This window comes from Castor canadensis, chromosome 4 (genome assembly GCF_047511655.1).
Source record: "Castor canadensis chromosome 4, mCasCan1.hap1v2, whole genome shotgun sequence".
Lineage (NCBI taxonomy): Eukaryota > Metazoa > Chordata > Mammalia > Rodentia > Castoridae > Castor > Castor canadensis.
Genome location: NC_133389.1, coordinates 97,964,585 through 97,975,668, shown reverse-complemented (window position 1 = coordinate 97,975,668; position 11,084 = coordinate 97,964,585). Strand labels below are relative to the sequence as shown.

The 11,084-nt window shown below is 33.5% G+C and overlaps 1 long non-coding RNA gene across 1 annotated transcript; it reads right to left on the bottom strand.

Annotated features, from left to right (window-relative positions):
- Nucleotides 1-412: 412 nt before the first annotated feature.
- Nucleotides 413-10,337, bottom strand: LOC141422368 (uncharacterized). Its single transcript, XR_012446914.1, has 3 exons — nt 10,230-10,337; nt 2,372-2,441; nt 413-862 (listed from the first exon to the last, which is right to left on the bottom strand). It is a non-coding gene; the product is annotated as an uncharacterized lncRNA (long non-coding RNA).
- Between the last annotated feature and the right edge of the window lie 747 nt (nt 10,338-11,084).

Genomic DNA, 11,084 nt, shown 5'->3' with positions numbered 1-11,084 from the left:
TCCAATATATAAAGCATAATTATTTCAAATTACTTACTTGGTTATCTCATATATATTTTAAGATTGTGAAGGGTGAATGAGTTAACATTTTTGAATTCCAATTGTTAACTTAAATATTCCATCACGTTTGTGGTATAGAAGTATGTGTGCCTGTTCTTTTTCAGTGGAGGATCTTTCCTGCTCATAATTCCAGAAAATATTACTGTAAATATTAGAAAAATGCTCTTTTGGATGCTGCTTTTTAATATATAAGTCCTACTAAAAGCTTTACAAGAACAAACATTCTTGGATAAAAATATTTTCTAGTAATGGATTATCTTAATGAATATAAATTTATTAGAGGGCAAATTTTATTGCAAATACTTGTAATCTATGTTAGACAATCAAAAATAATATTATCATTTAAAAATTAACCAGTATCTGTGTATATAAAATGATGTTATTTTTCCTCCTAAACAACTTAATATTTGAGGTCACGGTGTCAGGCCATTTTAATTAAATTAAATGAAAACAAAATGACTATCTAGTTCTCAAATACACCTCTGCCTATAAATATTCTTCCACACATAAACACATAGTTCACTTTCTTACCTGCTTCACTTTTTGCTCAGGCCTATTGGCCTTCTTAAACTGCCTTCTTTACTCCTGAACTCTTTTCTGCTTCATTTTTCTTCACATCTGTTTTTGATATCTATATACTTTATTAAAGTTCTCACTTACGTGCTCATGGTTTATCTCTTTCTCTTATAATGAAGACTCCTTGAGGACAGGAAACTTTTGCCTGATTTGTTTCTCTCTTTGTATCCAGGGTCTGGATCAATGTCTGGCACACAGTCAGTTCTAACACGTGTCAATATATTGACTGACAGAATGAGGAAAGAGAAATATCTCAACTTTTGTTTCATACAGGGTATCTACTGATTAAGCTGTTAGTTTTCTTGATCACTAATCACAATTGTTTCTCATTATTTACTTGTACATGTTAAATAGAAAACATTACTTCAATAATTTCATGAAATTTAGGTGCACATGGGTGTAACTTTTTATACACCAAAAGAGTAATAATCTATAAAATATGGTTGTATTATAGATTCCTTGAGTAGAGTTACTAGATAAGTACACTTAAGAATACTGTATAGTTTTCGATGTAATTATAATGGCAGAATTTTCTGAAAATCAATATAAAATACAGAGAAACTATGTTTTTTTTCAAATCTAATCAGAAAGAGTTACCTCCAAAAAACTGGTCATGGATATACTTCTAATTTCTTTGAGATATTTTTAAATTCTCTCTGTGATCTTCTCTAAGGCTTTTTTCAGAATTGTTGACCTATTTTCAGATGTGGAGAAAAATCTTAAGCCTCTATACCCATCTGTGTAAGATGTGTGAAGAGAATAAGATAGCAAATAAATGAACACTGAGGCTTATTCATATCTTTTGTGTGAAAAATCATGGAGAAATGATGAGCAATTGTACAGCTGTACATGGATCTTAGTACTTAAAAGTAAAAGTCACAGTGCATTTAATTACTCTGGTTTCTAAGGGACCTCTGCATCTAGTGTGCACATTTTTGAAGCACAAAGCCTGCTATGTACTCTTGCTATTGATCAATTCTCCATTTGCAAACATACAGAAGCTCTCAGTGGGGATTTAAAAAATATGTGTCTTTATGAAGAACAAATCAGATCAGACTAATCTAATTCCCTCTGTAACAGGACCCTGTGGTTGAGAGGAAAGCAATAAATATAAGATCTTTATTTCAGTCAGGCTTTTAATTCAGTCTCATATGACATTAATTAGGGAGCAACAAAGCAGAGTTGAGATCCTGCTATTAAGGCATGAGTGTGCAAGGTCACACTCGAAGAATAGTTATTAATTGGTCCTTGCTGCTGAAGAATGGGGATGGATACAGAGTGATGCTTCAGAGACTGTCCTGGGTCCATTACTATATCTTTATCAGTGACTAGGATGATTAAGTAGAGCTCTTACTCCTTAAGTTCATGGATAACATCACGTTGGGAGGGGTAACTGTCCTTGCAGAATAAGCTTGAAAATTTAAATGACCTTCTTAACAAGAAGTGATTTGAAAAAAACACAGCCAAGGAGAAGGGATTATGTCCTAGGAAAAAATACGAGGGCAAGTAGACAAACACAAACTTCAACCAAGTGAGTGTGGACAGTCATAAGACTATATTTTTAGGTAGACAAAACAGTATAATACAGTTAAATTATCCAGCAAACAAAATAATTTTAAAATACTTACAGTCCTCTTAAATGACTACACTGCAAATAAAAAAGTGTAAAAGATCCTGCGTTCATGCAAAATTTGATTACTCTCCATTTCTGTCAGTTAAATTACTAATGACTTACCAGATTTTATAAACCTGTCTTTACTTGATATTCTTGGGTAGCCACACCTTCAGATTCATTTCTGCTTCTCCTAAAAGGCATGGAAAAGACTTCTTGTAAATTCAGCTACTTGGGAGCTGAGGCAGGAGGATAATTCGAACCCAAGAGTTTGGGGCCAGCTAGGGCAACATACCGAAGCCCTCTCTGTCAAGAAAAAGAAAGAAAAAGATTTACTGGCACACAAAGAAGACTCCAATCCTTACTGATAGCCTCCGTTTAGTTGTTTGCTAAATGGAGCAAGCCTTTTGTTTCCCTTGAGTCTATTTTGCCACATCCTGTCTTATCTTATTTCATCTTGCCCTCTTGACTTTTGCCTGAATATTATAATCATTGATTTTCTTTCTATCTTAGGTCACAAGATAGACCCTATCGGTGTGTGAGTTGCCTCACTTTGATTCATGGGCTCTGGGTACTCTGGTTACTTAAAAGTCTGACATGACATTGCACAGTCACTTACTATTCCTCTGCTTCTAGCCTTCTGTATGTTCAATCTCTAATTTCATTTCAGACAATAACTTATCAGTTTTGATGATTTCCCAAGATTTGACCCAGCACCTGACCTTTATTTCTTGTGCTCATTTTTTCTATCTGCAAATTGATAACCTAGCTACAGACTTCTGGCATCCCATTGGATACAATCTTTAGGCCAAATACATAGGGTTGGCTTTGAGCCCAATGGTTACCTTTTTTAAATTTTATATTTATTAGGATTTTATTTCTTAATCCAAAAGTATTTTACAACAAAACTATTGTAAAACTGAAAGTATATAAAAGGCACTTCAGATGAAGTGAAAATACCTTGCATTTCCCGTGTCTATCCTGTTGCCCTATATTTTTATAACAATTTACTATATAATCTTCCAGCTATAAATAGGAATAAAATTTGGCATATGATACAAATTTCAAAAAATGACAACATGCTACAACTTTCCTTTTCACTTTATATTTAACCAGTTTCCTTTAATAAATATTTCTAGATTTCTGTTATTACAAAATACTTTATTTATGGGCTCATATATTTAGACTTATCATTTGCATATAAATTTAACTGAAATTTAAATGATTTGAATTGAAATAAAAGAGAGGATATCTTTATTATACATCAGTGTGATTGTACTTTGTGTCCTAAAATGCTCAGATGTCAGTCAAATAGATATTAATTAAAATGTGAGCTACTCAATTTTCCATGTTTTTTGAGCAAATGACACATAAAAATATTTAACAATAATATCAGTATCACTTATTCATCTTTGGAAAATAATCAGTGGTGTTTGAAAGCCTTCTTTCTGAAGCTAAGGGATTGTCATGATTTGCCTAATAGGCCAAGGAGAATAATTTTTCACATGCTGCCAATTTTAGAAAACGTATACATTGTCTCCAAAATAACCCAACTTTTGTTTCCTCAACATTTTCCTAACTGTCATATACATTTTAACTCACTATTTTTGGTCTCCCCAAAAATCTTCTTTTTATAGATTGTCACAATTAAAAACTCATATCTGATTATAGAGCACAAATGTAAAAACAAATAAATCAGGAACAAGAAAGCTTTAGAGCATTAAAAACAATTTCTTTTCTTTATCAGAGAGCAAACTTTTAGCAACATCCTGAGGACCCTGGTATTATCTATTACTTTGTGGCATTTCAAAGTCACAGACCAAAATTTTCCACTTTATTCTAACTTCTATTTTAAAACTCAGTTTCTAAAATACCAGAAGTTTTCCTTAAAAGCTAAAATGTTAGGAATAACTTTTCTGTGGGAAAAGCAGTGCTTCTGTTATAAAGTTTTGGATTTTTTGTAGTTAAATAGAGATTTTTTACCTGAAGTAAACATGATGTAAAGACTGAAAGGTTGCAGTGGGCTTAGAATTTTATTAGGTTTCCACCAAAAGAACCATTCTGAGTAAGGTGGCTGACATAACCAGCATTTTTGGAAAAAAATTAAAGAGTGATAAAAGTTAAAATGTATTAAATATTTTATTTGTACTTTACAACAGTGACAGAAAGAAGAGTGGAACTGATTAAAGATTAAAAGCACAGATATCCTGGCAGTCAAAAAAGAAATTAAAAAGAAATAAGCAATCACAGGGAAAGGAATAAAGAGTGATTTTGAAAATTAGAACATTATTATTCAGCTTTGGGGAGCTCTCCGTGTTTGTGAAGAGGCATCGCCCTTCATATTCTTCATGGTAGCAGAGTGACATGGTACGAAGAGCTTCATGACAAGTCATGTTATTGAGACACAAAAAACACATGCAGATGACTTTCCTAAACCCCTAGTAAGGTAGTGGGTGAACAGATACAAAGCAAGAATGCTAACATTCACTACTAAGGCAATATGAGATCAATAATGGTTTTTAACTTTCATTGTTTGAAATTATTTGTGGGTGTTATTATCTGATTTGGTTCTCTAGTATCTTTTGTTGTTGTTGTTTGGCAGAGGGAGTTGGCAGTATTGGGGCTTAAACTCAGGGTCCCATGGTTGCTAGCCAGATGCTCTACCACTTAAGCTGTCCCTCCAGTTCGTTTCATTTTTTGTTATTTTTGGCTTTTTTGTTTTGTTTTTGTTTGTTTTTTTTGCCCAGAACCTGACTCAGACTGTCATTCTCTTACCTGAACCTCCAGACCTAGCTCCATAGCTGAGATAGGGATCTTGCGAACGTTTTGCCTAGATTGGTCTCAAGCCATTATCCTTCTGATCTCTGCTTTCTGAGCAGCTGGAATTATAGACGTTTGCCGCCACTGTCTGTCCTGGTATCTATTTTAATTATCACATTATCAGGAGATAGGTATCCAGGAGACAGGTAAATATTCAATCTGCTATGCGATATTAGCAGTACATGAAAGCTACAGGATGTACTTTTAATGTAGAAGTTGTGGTACTCCTGTGATTAAAAAAGCAGAGACCCATATAAACAATATGTTAAGCCAAGAGAATTAGAGTCTTTGCTTCTTGGAAGATTTTTCTTGGCCCTCTCCAAATCCTTTGGCTGGAAAAAAAAAACATTTTATTTGTCGAACTAATAAAGCCTATAAATAAATTTGGGTCTGCATAAATGAAAGAGTTGCTTTTTTTCCAGTAGATACTATTATGAATCACAAAATCAATGTTTTATATATATGTGTGCACAATATATACATATATCTATATGTACATATAATGCACGTGTATATGTGAAATATATATGCTTATATTCATATATTAGAGAGAGAGACAAAGCAGGGAATGAGAGAATTAAATTTGTATCAAAATATATCACACACCAATCTATGCAAAAATGTGCTCTATGGACTGACAATCAATTCAACACTATTAGTTACTGATCTGCAGTGAGAAAATGAACTCCAGCTAAAAAGTAAATCAGATATACAAGTAAGCACGATGTTTAGTTGAGTTGACTCTTTTTTTTCCATAGCAAGATGTTCTTGTTGAAGTATGCAGGAACTTGATTTACATGCTTGCACAAGTTCGTGTTCTTGTGAATCGGCCTCTCAAGTCTCCCTGCACTATGCAATTAACCCACTCGACCTGCATGCAGAAGGAACTGTGATCTATGACAACGTCCCTTGCCATTTCACGATATTTCCCATGCTGCTAATTGCAAAGGGAGATGATTCACTGGCTGCAATACTGCATTAGGGTATGCGCTATAAGAGAATTGCTCAATGAGGTTATCATATTAAAAAATAAAATGCGTAATATAGGAGCATCAACAGAAAAATTGGCAAAAGAAGCAATTGGGATTTTTATTTAAGTGCCCATAAAAAAAATCTCAATAAGTTTAACATCCTAATCAGCAGAAACATTTGAATTAAAATTATTACAGATATTACTATTTATCAATTGAATTCCAACAAATTTAAATATGGGTAATTTCAAGTGCTGGCAGTTATGCAGAATGCTCAAGTATCTCCCGCCAGAGTCCAAGGGAATAAATACACACAGACATTGGCTTCTACTTGGCTTCCTTCAGGATTCTGTCTTACCATCATTCCAGCTTTTGAATTCCTTCTTTGTTGATAATGTTTACTCTTCTTAATTGTTTTCTACTTGGTGTCATTCATTTTGAACCACGTGTCATATTGTAATTTTTCAAGTTGCATTCATTCTGTGCTTATTCTCCCTCATGTCCCCAAATAGCTTGTAAAATCCTTGGGAGCAAGAACTATGTTTTAATATGTGTTTTATGCCTTATTGCCTTTAATTCTCTCAAAATTCATCAAATTGTTTCTTATATAGTGTATGATTAAATTCATGTCTGTAAATGACATTGAAAGATAATGATACAACATCCTAAATAGAGAGGAAGAGATTAATGAAGAGCAAGTGAAGGTTTCTTGCTGCCTTTTTGCTCAAAAATATATATGACTTGGATGCACTGAGAATAAGGACCAGTGGTCTGTCTACAGATGCAGTAATTCTTAGACTGGAAAAGCCTGAAATAATACCTTTGTGTACATGACTTGGAAAAGGTCAGGGCAAAAGTGAGATCACACAATGAATGCATATGAGAGCAAAAGAAAGTTAGTATAAATCATGTAATAATCATCTTATCAGTGAAAAATATGAAATACAGGAATGTTTGAAATTGCTTAGCTAGTTATTCACAAACTTCATATCTGTCCATTTTATCTAGCAAACAGGCTATTTAAAAGCAAATAAGGAAATAAAATTTGTTAATATTTGGATAGAGTAAAGATGTTAGCAAGAGGCTTAAGAAAGCACAAGTAGTTTAAAGGAGACATGTGACCAAATTAGAGATAAGAATCTGGATATAATAGTTTAAGCAAATGGTCTGGCTGAAAACAGTTGAATCACATCTTTTCTCCACAGGTAGGAGATAGTTTTATTCTAGAATGGCTGCCACAGCAGGTGCTATGCTCCTGTCTCTGATAGGACCTTGTGATGAGTTGACACCTAAATGCAATTACTAGTGATCCATTCTCACTGACATCATGATTCTGAACTACTCCTTCCCATCACTTTGACTTTTTAGAGGAAGGATTTTATTTTGCTGAGTGGACAAAGTGATATTAAATTGGTAGCAAGGGTCACTGATATATTGTGGTTTCTCTAAAAACATTCAGTTCTCCAATTTGGTTTGTAATATACATAAACAACACAAGGAATCTCCCTGAATGGCTATCTATATCTCAAACTAGCAAAAACACCCTGTTTTTCTTACTATCTTTTATGTTTTTTCTTCTACAAAGTCAGAGAACAAGAAGCTGGAATAGGTTCTACCTGGAGGCAGGTGTGTGTGTGTGTGGTGGAATAATGTATACACATGTAAGTAAATGCAAAAACGATAAAATAAAACAATAATTAAAAAAAAACCATTTGTTTCTCAAAGCTACATGAAGTCAATTGTCAGTTATAATCTATGTTAACATAGATTTCTAATTGACTGAGTCAGATAACTCTTAAAGCTCATGTGTTGAAGAAGGACTTGACTTCTATTAGAAGGTTTTAAAATATATTCTTAAGAGGAGTTTTAAATTAGTAACTTGAATTTCTGAAAGGACACTTTTGCTAATGCTCATAGTGCTTAAATATTTCAGTTTTAATAATATATAAAATATACATCAAATAAGTACAGAGGAAAGTAGAATCAAATTAGATGTATCTATTTAACATTTTTCTTCATACAAAATAAAGTGGTCACATTTTGAGTGACAGGAAAAAGGTAAAACCCATGGTAATGTGTAGACTTCATATTATTGTATATAAATCGAAACTGCTGTCTGTATTAAGCAATAATCCATATTCCAACTAAACTACTTTGGAAGATTGACCCTTGGATATATTTTCAATTTCATTTTTCTGTGTGTGACAATGCCATGGTACTTGCAAATGTGGAAAGTGTGATACGAAGTGTGCTAACAGTGTTAACAACCTTGTAGTGTGTTTTGTTGTGTGGTTTTGATGAAATAACTGATCCTTTCTATGCATTTTAGTTGTCAAACTATAAAATACTTTTAATCAAAGTGTTTGAGAGACCAAGATAAGAGAAAGCAAACATTTTCAGCAGTATGGATGATGTGTGCTATATCATTACAAGATACAGACATCAGTAGGCAGTGAATAGGGCATTGCTGTATTGACTGTAAATACAGAAATACATATTTGACCACTTAAATTGATCATTGGTTTAAAGGCTCATTTTGAAAATGAGCAATACTTCTGAGATGCTATCATCCAGTCAGTGTGACGGAGCTGACCTTCACAAGGCTACTTCCTAATTATTCCTGTGAAGCACAAGTTGAGTGAACTCTTTGTGTGTGTCAGTTAAAAATAAGCTTCTTATTTGCAAGATATTATCTACCCTCAATAACTGAGTGAAACACAGATAATCAGCCCCATATTTATTACATTTGAGAATCCCATAATATTGACTCAGAATCTGAATCAGGGATATGCTTGCTAAGTCTTCCTTAAACAAAATCATGTATTATCCCCTGACTGTGGATGAATTGAAGCTGTTTGTACATTCAGAAGTATCTTAGCTAATAGCTGTTCTGTGGGAGTTACTATTGCTACTTTAACAAATAAGGCCTTTCAAAAACCTTTCCTTTTTAAAGTAACATTATCCAAGAGTCTTACAAATTTTGATGGGCTTTCAAATCTTCTTAGAATTATTTCATATGGTATGTTTTGTGTAACACATAAGACACATTGACTCTAGCTAAAGATACTTCTGAAATAAATATTTTAAGCTCTGAAAATGTTTGCGTATAGGCTTTCTTATACTTTTCAAAGTCCACATTTTACAAAAGTAAAATGGAATGGAATAAAAGAATGTAAGTGAATTGGCCAACCTAATTATTAGTATAACTCTGTTTTATATTAACACAGTCTTTTGAATACAAGAGGTACAGTTAAGTTGTCTTCTTTGTGTCTCTGTACTCTAGAAATTTTTAAAATTCAACAGCTTCAAGAGTGAATTTGTAGCATAAATAAAGATCTTTCTCAGACAATTAGAATTAAGCTTGCATTTTGTATCCCACTCCCAAGGAAATAAACTATTTTCAAGTGTTTATAGTTGATAATTGAAACTTTAGTATCATAAGAAAACTAAAACTTGCAGTTAGCTTGCTGCCTTTTCAAACCTAGTATGTACACAAAGTCTCAGAATTGTTGGTCCATTCTTAGTACCTGATACCAATAATTTTTTAAGCTCTCATTTCTGACACTAATAATAAATCAGAATTTGTTGTTGGGTACACAAAGGAGAAATATTTCTTTGGGGTCAAAGATGATTTTTAAATGTCTTGCTTTAATATCATCACAAAGTCACACATCATTTTAGAAGTGTTGGCTTCATCTGGCATTAAGATGGTTAGCTGATCTTTGTCTCTAAAGAACATTGGACGGAGGGTTTCATTAGAAAGCAATCAAAATACCTCTTATGATGGAAAACCAATTTTAGTGCCATAGTGGTGCTTGAATGTACCAGGTGGATTTGTTGTCTTGTTCCACTAGTGAAAGGACATGACAGTCCTTCAGTAAAAGACAGAGTAAACAGAAATCAAGTCCTTGGCAATGTGGTGTTGAGTCATGGAATACAATATCATTTTGTACTATCTTGAGCCAGGAGTAAACATTGAACATTGTTATAATTTAGTAATTTCTCTTTCCAAAGAGGCATACATTAATTAGTCTCTTCATATTACAGATATGTGTTTTCTAAATAAAAAATTCAGAGTGAAATATTCTTAGAATGTACTTTTTGAAATCTGGAAAACATGTTCTCATAAACAGAAAAATTAAGAGATAATATATTACATATATTTTATTCATAGAAGAGAACACGGTTACCTGAGACACTGAATCCAGACTGCTCAAGCATGGAATCCAGACTAACACTTACGTGTGTAATGTTGGGCTCGTAGTTTTACCTCTGAGTGTTTAAATTTCATCACCTGAAAACCAACGATAAAACAGTACCAACTTTAATGGGTTATTAAGAAGATTAAATTAGATAATACATGTGAAGGACTTGGAACAGTGCATGGCTCATAAGTACTTGATAAATTTTAGCCCTTATTTTTACTGTGATTTTTGTACTGTATCTATTTATTACATATATCATGATGTGTTGATATCCCACGTGTTAACCAGATTTCTAACACTGTGAAAAAAATATCGGCAATAAGTAACTTCTGAAGAGGTTATTTTGCTCATGGTTTCAGAGATTTCAGTCCATGATCAGATGGTCTCATTGCTTTGGGGCCTGTGGCAAGGCAGATATCATGACAGGGAGATGTGGCAGAGCAAGGTTGCTCACCTGATGGCAACCAGGAAACAAGGGGAGGTGGGATTGAAGGTCAATTTTCCAATATCCCCTTCAAGGGAATGCCCTCAGTGACCTCATGTTCTTCCACAAGGCCCTAACTCTTAAAAGTAACATGAACTCCATATTGTTTCCTTCAGTGGTTGTATCACTCTGCATTCCACTAAGAGTATACAGGGCTACCTTTTCTTGACAACCTTATCAATTTCCTAGAGTAGACAAATCCTTTCCTTTACCTCCATAGCAAGTGAGTCCCAATTCTTCAGAAACACTGCCCCTGGGGGCCAAAATAAACTGAAGTCACATGTGCCCATATTTCTCTAATACATTTTTCATAATTTTTCACATAATTTTGTGAGAACTTATTATGTACTGGCCAT